This window comes from Lemur catta, chromosome 12 (genome assembly GCF_020740605.2).
Source record: "Lemur catta isolate mLemCat1 chromosome 12, mLemCat1.pri, whole genome shotgun sequence".
Classification (NCBI taxonomy): Eukaryota; Metazoa; Chordata; class Mammalia; order Primates; family Lemuridae; genus Lemur; species Lemur catta.
This window is the reverse complement of record NC_059139.1, coordinates 60808482-60824598: the sequence shown is the minus strand read 5'-3', so window position 1 is coordinate 60824598 and position 16117 is coordinate 60808482.

Sequence of the window (16117 nt, the reverse complement as noted above, 5' to 3'; positions counted from 1 at the left end):
GGGTGAGCATTTAAAATGAGAGATAAGAAAACTAAGTTCTGGTCCACATCCACTCAGAGGCTCAGTGAACTTGAACAAGTCATTTAAGTTCTCTGGGGCCCCAATTCCTGTTTCTTCATCTATAAAACAAAGGTCTTTGGGGGCTCTTTCAACAATACCTTTCTACTTACAGTGCCTGATATAGTTGGGTTAAAATACCACAGCCCTGTGTACAGGCTCTGGTCTTTAAGATTTCATATTATTGTAGAAGTTATAATTTTTCTATATTTTAACCAATACTTAGCTTAAATTTTATACAATTTAATTTCACTCTAGGAAGGAGTTTATAATATTATGTAGGCCACTACCTTATTTCAAAGCAGTTGAAATTCACCCTGTTCTTTTAAAATGAGCCACAAGGCTGGGTGTGGTGGCTCACATCTCTAATCCCAGCACTGTGTGAGGCCAAAGTGGGAGGATCTCTTGAGGCCAGGCGTTGGAGACCAGCCTGGGAAACATATCCCCTAGTACCCTACTACAAAAACATTTTTAAAAAATTAGCCAGGATGTGGCCCATGCCAGCTACTTGGGAGGCTGAGGTAGGAGGAACCCTTGAGCCCAGGAGGTTGAGGCTGCAGTGACCTATGATCTTGATACTGTACTCTAGCCTAGATGACAGAGTGAGACCCTGTCTCAAATTAAAAACAAACAAACAAACAAAAAACCAGCCTGGGATGAGTGGCTCATGCCTGTAATCCTAGCACTTTGGGAGGCTGAGGTGGCAGAATTGCTTGAGGCCAGGAGTTGGTGAACAGCCTGAGCAAGAGTGAGACCCCACCTCTACAAAAAAAATAATAATAATAATAGAAAAATTAGCCAGGCCTGGTGGCACACACCTACTCCCAGCTACTCAGGAGGCTGAGGCAGGAGGATAGCTTGAGCCCAGGAGTTTGAGGTTGCAGTGAGCTATGATGATGCCACTGCACTCTAGCCCAGGCGACAGATCAAGACCCTGTCTCCAAAAATAATAAATAAATAAAGTGAAACTTTGCCATGACTTTTGAAAATTTTTCTAGCTAAGTATTCTAATTGTTTTCAATGGAAATGAAATTCAGAAAGGACCCTTCTTTCAGAATGCCACCAACTATGTAATTTGTGGTTAGTTTGGTTACTTAGGTATAATTCCCCTTACTTAAAGTAATAAAAATCTTCCTAATTCTAACATGAAGATATGTATTTTTACAAGGTATTAAGCAATTTTAATATATACTCTTAAAGCCAACATATAGATTATAAAACTTCCAGGACATGACTAGCATATAGGGAATATATTTGGTTTTATAAAATTTGTGACAGGAAATATTAATTCATAGAAAGAGCATTTGAGTTTTAGTTGGTATAAGAGTCAGGAGAGACTAAAACTTCTGGAGATGAGCTGGCTAGTACTCAGGAGCCACTGCAAAGTCACTTGCCTGCTTCTTTATGATAAGGGTAGTAGTGACTCTGGGTTACAGAAATGGAGGAAGGGAAACAGGGAGGAAGACAGTCACGTGAATTGAAATGGTCCTTGAAAAGGAGTTTGAATATTTCTTTGTTCATCTTACTGTCACTCACTTCCATGATAATCTCCAATTTAGTGTTAATGTTAGATTCTTACAAGAGGAAAAAGAGAGCCTGGGATGTCTTCATTTGGGACAATGCTACTAAAGTACAGAGAAGAAAAAACTGAAGACAAATCACAGCATAACATCTCTGCTACCAATCCCTCCTTATTACAGAGTGAGATTTCCTTCCAACACACCCTTGGCTCAGTTCTAATGGAATACAACATAATAGAGTTTTGTTACTTTGGGATATTACCTACACCATTCTATGTCTCTTTGACAGCTTTTTTGAGTCAAGAAATTGGAGAAAAAAATTGCTCCAATTTATGGAAAACCTATTAACTCGTTTAGTTCTCTAAGGTACTATTCTTTAGTACACTGAAGCACTAGCTTACAAAATATCATAGAAATCAAAAAGCTCTGACCAGGTAGCACTTGGAATATATATTCTTAAATTAGAGAAAAGATTGTATGTCTGTCTTTCTTAATCTCTTTCCTAAGTACATGTACAGTGATTTGGGAAGTGTAAAAATGGCACACATATTTTTCTCAGCCAGTTATATAAATACTGATCTATCAATCTCCTACAATATGTCAGGTACTGTACAAGATCTCTTTATGTACATTATCTTATTGTTCTTTACAATAACTTTCAAAGATTGGTATTAGATCTATTTTTTTTTATTTAGGTCATTAAATATGAAATGTCTGATATAGAATAAAAAGTATAGTTAGTTATATCTCAAACAAGAAGCAGTACAATTAATCAAAGTATGAGCCTAAACTGTCAACACAGTTTTGCCACCTTAATGGTAGCTTGTTTATACCAGCAGCGAAGAAGCCTGGAGACACAATGGCAATGAAATCACAAAAGGCATTTTCCACAACTTGTTGAGAATGGAATATTTTTCCTTGCAAGAAGTGGTCCAAAGCCTGGAAGAAGTGGTACTCAGTTCATGCAAGGTCTGGTGAATATGGTGGATGACAGAGAATTTCCAAGTCCAACTTTTGTAGTTTAAGCAGCATTGTTTGCGCTACATGTGATCAAGCATTGTCTTGCAAGAGGATTGGCCTATCTCTATGGACCAATCTTGGCCGCTTAATCGCAAGCATCCTCATCATTTCGTCCAACTGGTTGCAGTAGACATCCACTGTAATCAATTGACGAGGTTTCATGAAGCTGCAGTGGATAATACCAGAGCTGGACCACCAATTAGACATCATTAACTTCTTTTGATGAAAATTCAGTTTTGGACTGTGTTTTGGCACTTTATTCAACCATTGTGCTAAACACTTGCTAGTGTCAAAAAGAATCCATTTTTTATCACACGTAACAATATGGCATAGAAATGATTTGCCTTTGTGTCATGACAGCAAAGAAAGGCAAGCTTGGAGACAATTTCTCTTCTGATGATCATTTATTTCACGCAGTACCCAACTATCCAGCTTCCTTACCTTGCCGATTTGTTTCAAACGGTCCAATATTGTTGGAACAGTAATGTCAAACCTTGCTGCTAATTCACATATAGGTTGAGTTGGATTCGCTTCCACTACAGCTTTCAGCTCATCATTATCCACCTTGGTCTCAGATTGCCCATGTGGCTCAGTTTCAAGACTAAAATCACCAGAACGAAACTACTCAAACCATCAGTGTACTGTGTGTTCCTTAGCCATATCCTTCCTAAACATTGCATTGGTTCCATGATGGAATTCATACTCAAAAATAACAAGAATTTTTGACTTATCCATAGTTTCACAAAAATTGTTCTAAAAAAATTTGAAAGATAATAACAAGCCAAATCATGTGTATGAAAGAATGACGATGTACCTTCACAATAAAAATAAAACAAGAAGTGTCAAAGTGAAATGTCAGAGATATCAACTGTCAAACTTAGTACTTAAGGAAATTGAACATTTCATACTTAAAACCTTAACAGCTGGGGAAACCATGTTCAAAAAAAGTTGAGCAACTGTCTCAAATCACTCACCTGTCTGATTAAAAGTGATTCACATCCAGGAGTGTCTGAATTTAAAGTTCTTGCATTTTACTATAACAGTACATATATTATTAATTAACCTCTTAGCTGACCCAAGGCTTTATCTTCAGAAAGCCCCCTGTTAGCATAACAGTCATGCACAAGCAAGACCCCACAAGAACTAGACACCAGAATGGTAAATATTGCCAGTTGGAGAGGAGAGAATGTTGGAGGATCTAAAATACTGGGTTCAAATATGAGCAGCCCTGAACAACTAAGGGAGGTCCAAATGGGAGTGGAAAATTTAAAGGCAGACGACTACACATTGTTTTCAAAGAGGTAACTAAGGCTAGACTGGCAGCAGCAGCTGCTGGTACAGAGATAAAGGTCAGTGAGAGTGGACCTCCCAAGAGGTAGGAGCAGCCAAGGTAGACCTAGGAGACAGGACTGGATTCCAAGGGGAAACTAGGTCGCGGCGCAGCTCTTTCCCAGGCTCCTTGCCCACTGGAAATGCCTCAGTGAATGTACCTGGACTGTCTGACAGTCAGATGACGCTTCTGAAAAGTATACTAGTTAACCCGATCCTGAGATGGGAGAATCACTTCAACTCATTTCTTTCTTCAGTGTATGAGTAATAAATAATGCTCAAAATACTCAATTAAATGGAAGTGGGAAAGCTAGTTTGAATTCAAAACATCCCTCTTGCACAGTAGGCATTTTGGATTTTTAATTCTAACCTTTCTCCATTCAGTAATCAAGCCAACCAATAAACATTCATTCTGCATAACATTCAATGCTGTGTATACACCGAGGAACTCAGAACTGAATCCATTACCTTTATTTTTCTCTTCTTGCACAATTTTCCTACATTACATTTTCAATAGTCTTACACTGTTACGACATTAGATATTGCTGGTTCCTTCAGGGTGATTGTGATCCATACTAAGCCCTTTTCTTCTGTATATCACTCCTCATATTTTCTCAAAAAGACCCTTGATTCCTTCAGCTTCAATCATTTTCTTCAGTTCTTTTTCTCATCTCTTTACTCTTATTATCAATGACGTTGCATATATTTTACTTGATCAATTCTCCAGTATCTCAAAACAAATGTTTCTAAAATGAACTCCTTTTCCCTCTTTGTGTACCTAACCACACTCTCACACCTTCCCTTCTGGAATTTCTGATTTCTGTCAAAGGAACGTCTCTCCTCACCCACTCACTCAATTGTCTCTGTTAGGAAGGTCTCCTGTTCTCTGTCACAGCACTGTGGTACCTGGCCCTTCCCCTCCACTCCCACTGCCGCCCTCTGGGCTAGGTTTCTGTCCCGTCGCACACTCCTTACTCCCTTCCACCCACTCTACAATCGCAACTGAAGTGTCAACTCCTCCACATAAAGTTTTTGGACCATTCCAACCCTCATTGATCCCTGTCCCTCTGGATTTCCCTCAGCTTTTACTCCACCTCACAGCATTTGTTCTAATTTACGATCTATTGGTCTTGCCTCCCCAGTGAGATCATAAGCTTCTGAAGGCAGGGACTGAATTTGTCACTTCTTTTGTATTTTGTCCCACCCCACCCACCCCCAACTTTCACAATGCATGGTCCAAGCTGAGTACAAACACATGCTCAAAAAATGCTTGGGCAATTATTAACATTTGGGCATGGCTATGGACTGAATTGTGTGCCCCCAAAATTCGTATGTTGAAGCCTTAACCCCTAATGTGACAGTATCTGCAGGTAGAGTCTTTAGGAGGTAATTATATTTAAGTGAGGTCATGAGAGTGAGACCCTAATCTAATAGGACTGTGGACTTACTAGAAGAGGAACAGAGGGAAAGAGATCTCTCTCTCCTGTCTGTCATATGAGGACACAGCAAGAAGCGGTCATCTGCAAGCCAGGAAGAGGACCCTCACTAGGGAACTGAGTCAGCCAGCACCTTGAACTGTAAGAAAATGAATTTCTGCTGTTTAAGCCATCTAGTCTATGGCATTTTGTTAATAGCAGCCCAAGCTGATTAAGATAGGCACTTAGAGGCCACACATAGTAGCTCATGCCTGTAATCCTAGTACTTTGGGAGGCCAAGGAGGGAGGATTGCATGAGGTCAGGAGTTCGAGACCAGCTTAAGCAAGAGCAAGACCCCATCTCTACAAAAAATAGAAAAATTAGTTGGATGTAGTGGCACATGGCTGTAGTCCCAGCTACTTTGTAGGCTGAGGCAGGAGGGTCACTGGAGTCCAGGAGTTTGAGATTGCAGTGATCTATGGTGACACTACTGAGCTCTAGCTGGGGCAACAGAGTGAGACTCTGTCTCAAAAAAAAAAAAAAAAGACAGGCACTTAAAGAAGTTGGTATCACCGATACTGCTTTTCTTATCCTTTTATTAATACTATTAAGGTTTCATCCTTATGAAGAAGAGAGAAGGACTCCAAAGTATTTTTTTCTATATATGAAATAGCAACTAAGAGGATTACCATATTAATGAAGGTTCTTCTTGGCTATAGAAATTGTAAAGAAGGTGTCTCTGTCCAGTTTTACACCCCTCCTTCATGATAATAGATAATAGTTTTCCCTACCCCACAACTTTTAGCCATGAAGTGTCTATGAGCTAATAGTGAGCCTTGATTAGCTTAATCTTGTTACTTTGACCACAGTGAATCGTTCAAGGATGGGCAAATGACCCAGTGCTGACCAGAGGGATATAAGAAGAATTTGGTAAGGACTTCTGGGAAACTTCCTTGCTCTTGCCAAAGAGTTGTCAGGACAGATGTTCTCTCTTCCTCTGGAAGTTGTTGTGTGTGGAACTACTTTAGCTGTTATTTATTGTAAAGGAAGCCAGGCTAAAAGTGAAACAGACACAGACAGGAGCAGAGCTGAGAGACTTCAGAGAGAAGTAGAACTGAACCCTTGATCTGATTATACCTGAAACCTGACCTCCTCTGCACTTTTTAGTTCTCTGAGCTATTCTAGTAAACTTCCTTCATTGCCTAAATCAGTTTGAGTCTGGCCTTCGATGACTTGCAGCCAACAACATCCTCCTTGTAGAAGGGAAGGCTGAGCCCATCACAATGAGAAAACTCAGACCTCCTCACTCTTTGTGTCTCCACCTGACCCAATTCGACCCCAAATACTTTGTCAGGACATTCGTACATACTCTCCAGTACTATGTGTCTGCTAATCACTGTCCATCTCAAAGCCTGAGGCACTTTACCTTGAACTACGTTAAATTGAAATGTACATTAACTTGTCCTCTCCAATCAACAAATCTGAGACTAAAGTTTCTCACAGACAGACTAAATGGAACAACAGGATGAAGGTGTGAAGAGGCAATGCAAGGAAGTATACTCAGGAAGACCAAAACTCCCCTAAGGGCCGGCGCAGTGGTGACTCACGCCTGTAATCCTAGCACTCTGAGAGGCTGAGGTAGGAGGATCGCTTGAGGTCAGGAGTTTGAGACCAGCCTGAGTGAGAGTGAGACCCCGTCTCTACTAAAAGAGAAAAATTAGCCAGGTGCGGTGGTGTGTGCATGTAGTCCCAGCTACTCGGGAGGCTGAAGCAGGAGGATTGCTTGAGCCCATGAGTTTGAAGTTGCTGTGAGCTATGATCATACCACTGTTCTCATATTCTCAGGCAACAAAGCGAGACCTTATGTCCAAGAAAAAAAGGAAATTGAACCCTGCCTCCTCACACATCTCCCTTCATAAACAAATAAACAAGCAAACAAAATCCCCAAAACTGTAATAAGAGGAGTTGAGGAGTAAAAAGTCCTTAGAAGCAGAATGGGAACTAGCAATATAATAACTGGAAGTCAATTACAAGCAGCAGGAAGCCCAGAGCGATGTATTTTTTTTAGCTGAACTCTTGCTGAGTCAGGGGTCAGGAGACTTTTTGTTTTTAAGAGATGCCATCTGTGCTGCCCCGGCTGGAGTGCAGCGGCCATTCACACGTGCGAACAGAGCACCGTAAAGCCTCCTGCCTCAGCCTCCCAAGCAGCTGACAATACAGAAAAGCCTATTTTAAAAAAAAAAAAAAAATCATTTTGAGTGGGAAAGTCTAAAGAGGATCTAATGACTGCCGATTAAGATCTATGAGGAAAAGTTTAAAACCAGGATGATGTAGCCCAGAGGTCATAAACACAAGTGCCTTCAGTGACCAGGCAGGTTCCCTGAGTGACCTGTGTGCACTGGGAAGTGGAGAGAACAGGGATTTGTGCTCTGTCCGAAGTGCACAGGGGCTGCTCCACCCCAGCTGATGAGTGCTCTCTGCAAACATCAGCTAGATTTTTTGATTTTTGTCAAAAGAAGCTGGAAAGGTTCCAGCTCTTAGGGAAATTGGTTAAAAAAAAAAAAAGCTGGAAATGTGTGTGTGTGGTGATGTGAGATTTTGGGGTCTGTAATGTCGGTTCTTGGTGCACTCATTGCTGCAGAATGACCAGACTCACCAAAGTAAGGCAAGCATGACAATGAGAATTGAGGCTTACTGAGGAGAAAAAGATAGGATTATAGAGCAAGAGTGAGATATAGGTTTACAGAGCATGATACAAATGCCACAGATGACGACCGGACCCACTGTCGTAGCAAAAGGGAGATAGCAAAAAAAAAAAAAAAAAAGGGCTTGGTTATAGTCTCGGTCCTGTTTTATAGTATCCAGATTGGGACCTCCCTCGTGGCTCAGATGTCACCCTGGAAACACTTTGATTGGACAGCTGGGAGTTATATGACCTGAGTTTTAGTATGCATGAGGATCTCCCATGAACCTCTCTGGAAGCTGGTTGTTCTAGGTCAGTTTCCAGACTCTATGTATCTATGCTGCTTGGGCTATGGGGTAGAGAGTCCTCTGCATTCTTTTGCAGCTGGCACGGTAAGTTCTGATTGGCAGATTCATAGGGTATTCCCTCCTCCCCCAGGTATGGCAGTCACTCACTCAGGACAGGATTAAGGTGGGGTGGCACCAGGATGGGGGCCCACTTTCATCCCTGGGAGACTCGGAATCCCTCGCTATCTAGCTATCTACCTACTAGTGGGGCGGGGGGTAGGGGATGGAAATAGTGTAAAGGTAGGAGAGAGAAATCAACTAATCAGGGGGAAAAAGTCATTGTTCAGGACAAAAAAGGAAAGAAGGATAAAGGAAGTCAGTGAGCCAGTGAGCCATGTTCCTCAAGTTAGCCTTTAGAAAAGTTATCTTAAAGATGCTGAGGATCGGATAGATCACCTGAACATCATTTTCTACCTACATTCACTTCTTCTTCTCTGCTCCCAGAACCATGAGAACACCCTGTGCAGGGCATATGGAATGCAACAGACAATGACAGTCCTAGAGCACAATTTCTCTACCTTCATCGTGCAAAGGAAAACCACCTGAGGATCTTGTTAAAATGCAGACTCTGACTCAAACAGATCTCAGGGAGAGCCTGAGATTTGCATTTCTAATGAGCTCCCATGTCTAATACTGCTGGTTCACATTTTGAGCAGCAAGATTTTAGAACAGGTTCCTTAAATTTTTGACCACAACTGCATTTTACGTGGCAATGTAGAATACATGGAAACAGAAATTTCACAAGACAAAACTTATCTTTCTTATATGGGATGTACCTTCATATTTTTATTCCATTTGTCAACCTGAAATAATCATAGAGTCAGAATGTAATTTAAACAGAGTTTACTGAAGTGCAAAGGTTGAGGACTGCATCCCTGGACACGCTTCCGAGTCGCCTTGGGCAGTGCTCCGGAGAACAGGAGAGAGGCTCGAGGATTTTTAAAGAAAAAAGGAAGAATTAGGAGAAGGGGGAGATGACAAAAGTTGTTTGTCAGGAATTCTCATTAGTTTATGGAATTACCACTGTTAGTGATTGGCTATACATTGTTGAACTATAGGATGCATGGCATTTTATGGCCACTTGGTCTCAGCAAGTGGCTTCAAGAGGTGATTAGGTCAGGAGAAAGTGACTGCTATTATATTTTAAATGCTTCTCTTGGCCTGATCATTTGAAGGGGCTCACATTCTTCAGATAAAAGTGTAAGGCTGGTGGCCGGCACCTCTCCCCTCCCTAATGAAAAACAGAAGAAGCCCACAGCTAAGTTAAAGAATAGCCACACCTGGATGGATTACCCTGATGAGCGTCTCAGTTCCTGAAATCCATACATACCACCAGCCCCTCCTAGTTCTCAATACCCACCCTAAAACCGTAACGGAACCGAAAGACCGCCATCCCCCAGCTCTAAAACATATATAAGCCCACACAAGACTTCTGGGCGGTGCGACTTCTCAGGCCCCTCTCCCCTGGGACCTCAGAACCTCACCCGGGTCCCTCTCTTGGGACTCGTTACCCTCACCCAGGAGTGCTCCAATAAAGCCTCGTTGCTTACCCCTTTCTACTCTGCTCGTCTTTCTTTCTCTGGCACCGACCATCCAAAAACCTTACAAAAAGGTGTTTTTCTTTCCCACATTCCACTGTTTTATTCTATTTGTTATGCTGTACTTTATTTTTAAAACACTGGTCATGACTCACTACATTTCATGGCCCACTAATAAGCTTATGATATACATTTTGCAAAACATTTTTATTAATGTTTGTCATCAATAAACAGTTTGTCTTGTGCTGCTGTAACAGGATACCCCAGACTAGATAATTTATAAAGAACAGAAACTTACTTTCTCACAGTTCCGGGATCTGGGAAATACAAGATAAAGGCATTGGCAGATTCAGTCGTCTGGTGAGGGCTGCTTTCTGCTTCTGAGATGGCGCCTGGTGCTGTATTCTCTGGAGGGGGGAATGTCGTGCCCTCACTGGCGTCCTGCGAAAGGACAGGCGAGAGCTGTGTGCAGCCGTATTCCCATTCAGGAGGGAGGCGCTCTCATGGCCTAATCACCCCTTAAAGGCTTCACCTCTTAGTACCGTCACATTGGCCATTAGGTTTCAACATCTGAATTTTTGAGGGGACACTTTCAAACCATACAATTAGGAGTGTGGTTAAGCACGTTTGTTCCAGGACCAGAACATGGGTTAAGTGCGTAGCTCCCAGAGACAGATTATCTGGGTTCTAATCCCAGTTTAGTCACTTACAAACTGCAAATACTTGGACAAGTTACTTAACCTGCCTGTGTCCCAGTTTCCACATCTGCAAAACTGAGATAACAGTAACACACACACAGCCAACAGGGCTTTTGTAAGGACTGCTGTATGCGTAAAGCTGTATATGTTCAGGACAATGTATTGCACACAGCAGAGGCCATTGTCGTTATTATAGTGCTAGCTACTTCATAGAATGTGTGTCATTCAGTTTTCTAACAACCTACGAGATAGGATAGCAGAACAATCGAGTGGCCCAGTTTACAATCATTTTTACCTGCTTCTCTACCGATGGAATTCCTATTTTATTCAGAGCATCCATCCCTCACGAGTGACTTCAGGGTGAATCCTGGTTAATAAGGAGATCACAATAAACCTCTCCCCTTGCCAGTGACTGCTTAGGGAAGGGCATATGAACTGGTCTGGCCAATGAGGCATCTGGAAAACGTTTCCTCTCCCTTTAAGTAAAACAGAAGGAAAAAACAGCCTATCTTCTTGTACTGGATGTTGCTTTGTCTACATGTGATGCCAGAAACTGCAGCAGACATTCGGCATAAGGGAGGCCAGTGGAGAGCAAAGTGACTCCCCGACACGGGTAGGTGGAATTACCATCTTCACTACAGAGGGAAAGGTAAGGCCTAAACAGGTACAGCAAATTTCCCAAAGTCACACTCCGGGAGTCGCCTATTCTTTATCCACTATGCTATAATAGCTATGTTTTTTAAAGAACAGATAATCACTCCCTAAAATGCCCTGAGGATATGAATTGATAGACATGGAAAACATTCCAGAACCAGTTGTCCATTTCAAGACCATTCACGTCAGTTCCAATAGTCATTTGTTGGAGGTAGGTAGATTGTGATCCTGTTAGCATGTACAGCATTGATGTATTTAATTTGTGCCATACTCTGTCACTAGTACATGTCCATTACTTTGTAATTATTATCTTATTACATGTGTATGGATTAGTTTCTCTCTACCTAGGCTGTAGATTCCATAATTATTCCAATAACCTTAATCAAAGGTGTTACTGACTAGCCAAAGATTAACACATTCCTTTTTCCAGACTATCTATGTTTTTAACATACATCTTACCTCAAAGAATTTAAATAGGATGAAATTTCAGAGACTCTGGCAGGGATATAAGAAATACTTGAGGGCAAGGTGACCACTTTAACACCCCTAAAAATAACACCCCTTTAAAGAGCTGCCTTAGACTTTGGAGTCTGACATTTTTCTTCAAAAACATACAAGGCACAATATTCTCCATGGCAACCCCTCTTATTATTCCAGTGAACAAAGGAATAGCTAAATTAAAAAGTGTTATATATGTATTATGTTTAAAATTAACAAAGTTACTTTAAAAACTCACAACCCCATTTAATTTTTTAATCAATGTTTTGATTCTAAGAAACACACTTTTATTTCACATTTTAGCACCTATGAAATCAGATAGTATCTTGCAGTATTTTTTAGCCAGGCAGCAATCATGATGCAGTTGCTGTTGACTGTATATACACAATTTTTTAGTTATTTCTGGTGGCAAGAGTGAAAACTATACCCCCTGCCATGTTAGGACTACTCGAGTTATGGTTGTTGTCTAAACACCTTTTGTTGATACTTTTTGATAAAATGAAGAAAACTGTAACATCAGAACTTGTGAGTAGATGTCAGAAACTCCAGGAGAAAATGTAATGATAGCAGCAAAGCAGTCTTTTTGAAATGCTGCAACAGCATCCAAAGGCATTGCTAAATCTGATTCAAAAAGTGAGTCTGAAAAGCTAGACTCCCAAGAAATTTTAGGAATACCTCAACTAATTATTTTGCTTCTTTTTTCTTTTTTCTATATACAAGTGCAATATGAAAGAAGTCTATGTCTAAGTTAAAAAGAACTCTCAACTAGCAAAAGAAAAAGAAAGAAAGTTCTCAGTATTAAAAAGTATTGTGTCCTAATCCAATCATCATCATTTCTTTTTTCTTTCTTAATGGTACCTAAAATAATGGTGCATCTTCCAGTCAATGGCGTCTTGAGGATTATGGAATATGGTATTATTTATAACAGAGCAAACAGGATCAGAAATGCTAAAATGACTTACATATACACTTTCCGTAGGACTAGAAGAGAGATCTTTGCACTGCAATATTTTGCCTTTCTTTTGGTGAGTATCAGCATGAACCAGTTTCCCAGGAGTCCCTCTATTATGGATTCCATTTGGAGATAGTATTTGCCATCCATGGAAAGTTATATATATATATTTTTCTTTAAAACACAGTACATATGAAATATAAAATGATATGGCAAGGATAAGTGTTTTCACTTAATATATTAATAAGTCACCGTGAAGGAAAAAGTTGACGGTCCAGATTTTAGGCAGGGACTGCAGTCATGTAAGACGCAGATTGTACATATTAGAGGAAAAGACACACTGTGCATATGTGCTCTGTCTGCTTATGACAGCTACGTTCCATCAGAGCCTGTCAGCCCCTGGAAGGAGTCGTGTGCATTGGCTAGGCGGACCTGCAAACACACCGTGCCAAATGTTCTAAATCATCATAGTTCTTGTTTTTTTGCTCCTGTAGTCTACACTCAGAATGCAACACTTTAATTTAAAAACAAAAGCTGCTTTAAACTCCAGTTATCTGTCAATAATGATCTGGAAACTAAAGCACAGATCATCCAGATGATCAGGGCTATGGAAGGGAAAGGATAAAATCCAAGAGAACTTTTCCTGCCACGAGGCCTTTGAGAGCAGTCTGCCAAACTGACGGTTTCTGGGTGGTACTGACTAGGGCTTGTGAGGAGGGGTTGGGGTTGAGGATGGAAGTTGGGGGGCAGAGACAAGAAAAAGTCTTCTGTGCTATCAAAATGCTAAGAGAACTGCTCTTGGTCAGACCAAAGATATTAAAATCCTTATACTGATTTAATTCTCCCTTTTCCTTTTTAAAAGCAAGTTATGACTACTTAGAAAACTAATTTAAGGCCAGATTTTTTTCCCCAATGTGATCTGAACAGTGAGTCAAATTTAGAGATTTTCACACAGTAATTTCTTCAACACAATTTTTTGCTAGTCCTAAATAATAAAGTATTAAGTAAAGTCTGTAATGGCCTTAAACCTGAATTATTTTTTGTGTAAATCTAAAATATCCAGGCCCTATGTTCAAGAAGAGGAAAAAACAATCATCAGCCAGAGCTCTTCTGAGTTATTCTCCATGTCTGTGCTTGCCATGTGGCCGCTTCCTCTTAAGGACGTGTTATGTAAATAATCAGGAGTACATCTTGGTCATTCTGGGAGATCATGTTGGAGTTAAAAGAAGAAAACCTTGAGGAATATCGTTTTATAAAGGTTTAGGCCAAAAAAGCGGTTTTTTTATCTGGTATATTTTTTTCTTAAAATGATAGAAGGCTTGCAGAAAACCTACTTTGAAATAATAAAACATAAAATGTGATAAATGGACAAAAACTCCCTTTTCCAAATCAGTTTTCTTTTTTTCTTATTACCCATACTCATTAAAATTTTATTCTAGAATGCTTCCAAAAATATTCCATCTTGCTGTCATTTTCATCTGAATTATTTTCAGAGAAGCCAGTTTGGAAATTTTTCAGATTTCTCTGATTACTTCCAACAAATGAAGATCTGTATTCCAATAGAACAGTTATTCTCAAGAGGGACAGTTTTGCTCTCCCCACCCCCTGACCCCCAGCCCCAAGGAACATTTGGCAATGTCTGGGTACATTTTCAGTTGTCACAACTGAAGGGGACAGGGTGTGCTGTGGGCATCTTATGGGCAGAGGTCAGGGAAGCTGCTAAACATCCTATAGTACACAACACAGCACCCTAAGGCGGAGAATTATCTTATCCAAAATGTCAATAATACCAAGGTTAAAAAACCTTGATATAGAAATATCTTTATTTCTCTATAATTTGAAATGTGCGATGTGCCCCAAAGGCCCTTGGGTCATAATTTAGTGCAGAGAGAGAGAAAACAATTTTGCACGAACCCTTTCTGCCATGAGCACAACTAGCTCCCTCAACCCTGAGGCGGTGAATTCTTGCCTGGACTTCTCCAATAGCTTTTCCACGAGTCTCCCTGTTTGTACTTCTGCGCCCTCTATTCTCCCCTGGAACAGCTAGAGTGGTGGTTTCCCATAGCTGTAGGTCATGTGAAGGTTCCTGTCCTTTGAGACCTACAGGATTTCCCCTGTGCCTCCCTCTGGAGCCTCCCACCGCACAGCCTGGAGCCACACTGGCTTTCTCTGGGTTGCTCCTAAGGCTTTGCCGGCCCCTCTCTATTGCTGCTTATCTTTCACATCTAACCTCAGTTCCAGGAAGGCTTCTTCAACCCATCTTCACCAGGTGAGGTCAATCTTCTATGAGCTCTCATAGCTCCTGTATTTTTCTCTTCATACTCTTTACAGTTTTCATTAATTATACACTTGTGTATTTTTTTTTATAACATCTCTCTCTCTGCCAGCTCACCATAAATTTTATGAGGGCAGGGTCCCTACCTAAATTGCTTATTGTTGCCTCTCCAAGACCCAGCACAGTACCTGGTATAGTAGCTCAATTGATGGTATTGAATGAATGGATCCATATTTTGCCTTCTAGGATAAGTTAACGCAACTGATAAGGTCTGGGATAAATGCCTTACGTGTATCAATTTGCCTTAATAAATCTGCTTGCTACGAAAGGGGAAATACTGAAAAGCATGGGTTAGGTAGGAAGAATTTAAAGTGTTAAACTGCTTTGCATAATGAAATAAGAATTAAAGGCTTGAGAATGGGAGGTGACTGGGGGAAGAGAGACCTGAGGCCTCAAAATTATAACAGGAAGCCATATATTAAGGAGTTATAAAATTCTCTATGACAAAGACTAGATTCTAGGACAGCCATGCTAATGACTTCAAAGTTGTTTCCTGTACTGTGCAGCTCCCTAACCCTTTATTGTTCATATAAATTCCCATAAAACTTGCACACTCTACCTCATATTAGTAATGTTTTATGAAATGGGAGTAACCCAGGTTGTGTCCAATGTTGGGAACAGGATGGAAAAAAGACATCAAGGAGGGGCAGAGCCTGAGATATCAACAGGTAACAGCAAATTGGAGTAGAATGACTAGAAATATAAGCCCCTGGAGAATTACTAAGATGCTAGGTTTTCATTACATTATAAAAAGGGCTTGAGTCAAATCTTATTTAAATAGCTAAAAGTCTAATTGCTCCCAAGTAGGTGACAGGCGCTAGCATCTAGATTACATAACAATGTAAAATGAGTAAAGGAAGGGTTAAGTGACATGACATCTAAGGTCTCTTTTTTGCAATTTCCCTCCTTTATTCATTCTAACACCATTAAAAGCTGAAGCACGAATCTGAGAATAATTGCTTTTAATTTTTTAATATTTCGATGGTGTACATTTCCTCTGGTTTGCCCAAGTGTTTTTTCTTTTGTTCCTTTCACACTCATCTGACAGATAGGGAAAACTGTACTTACCT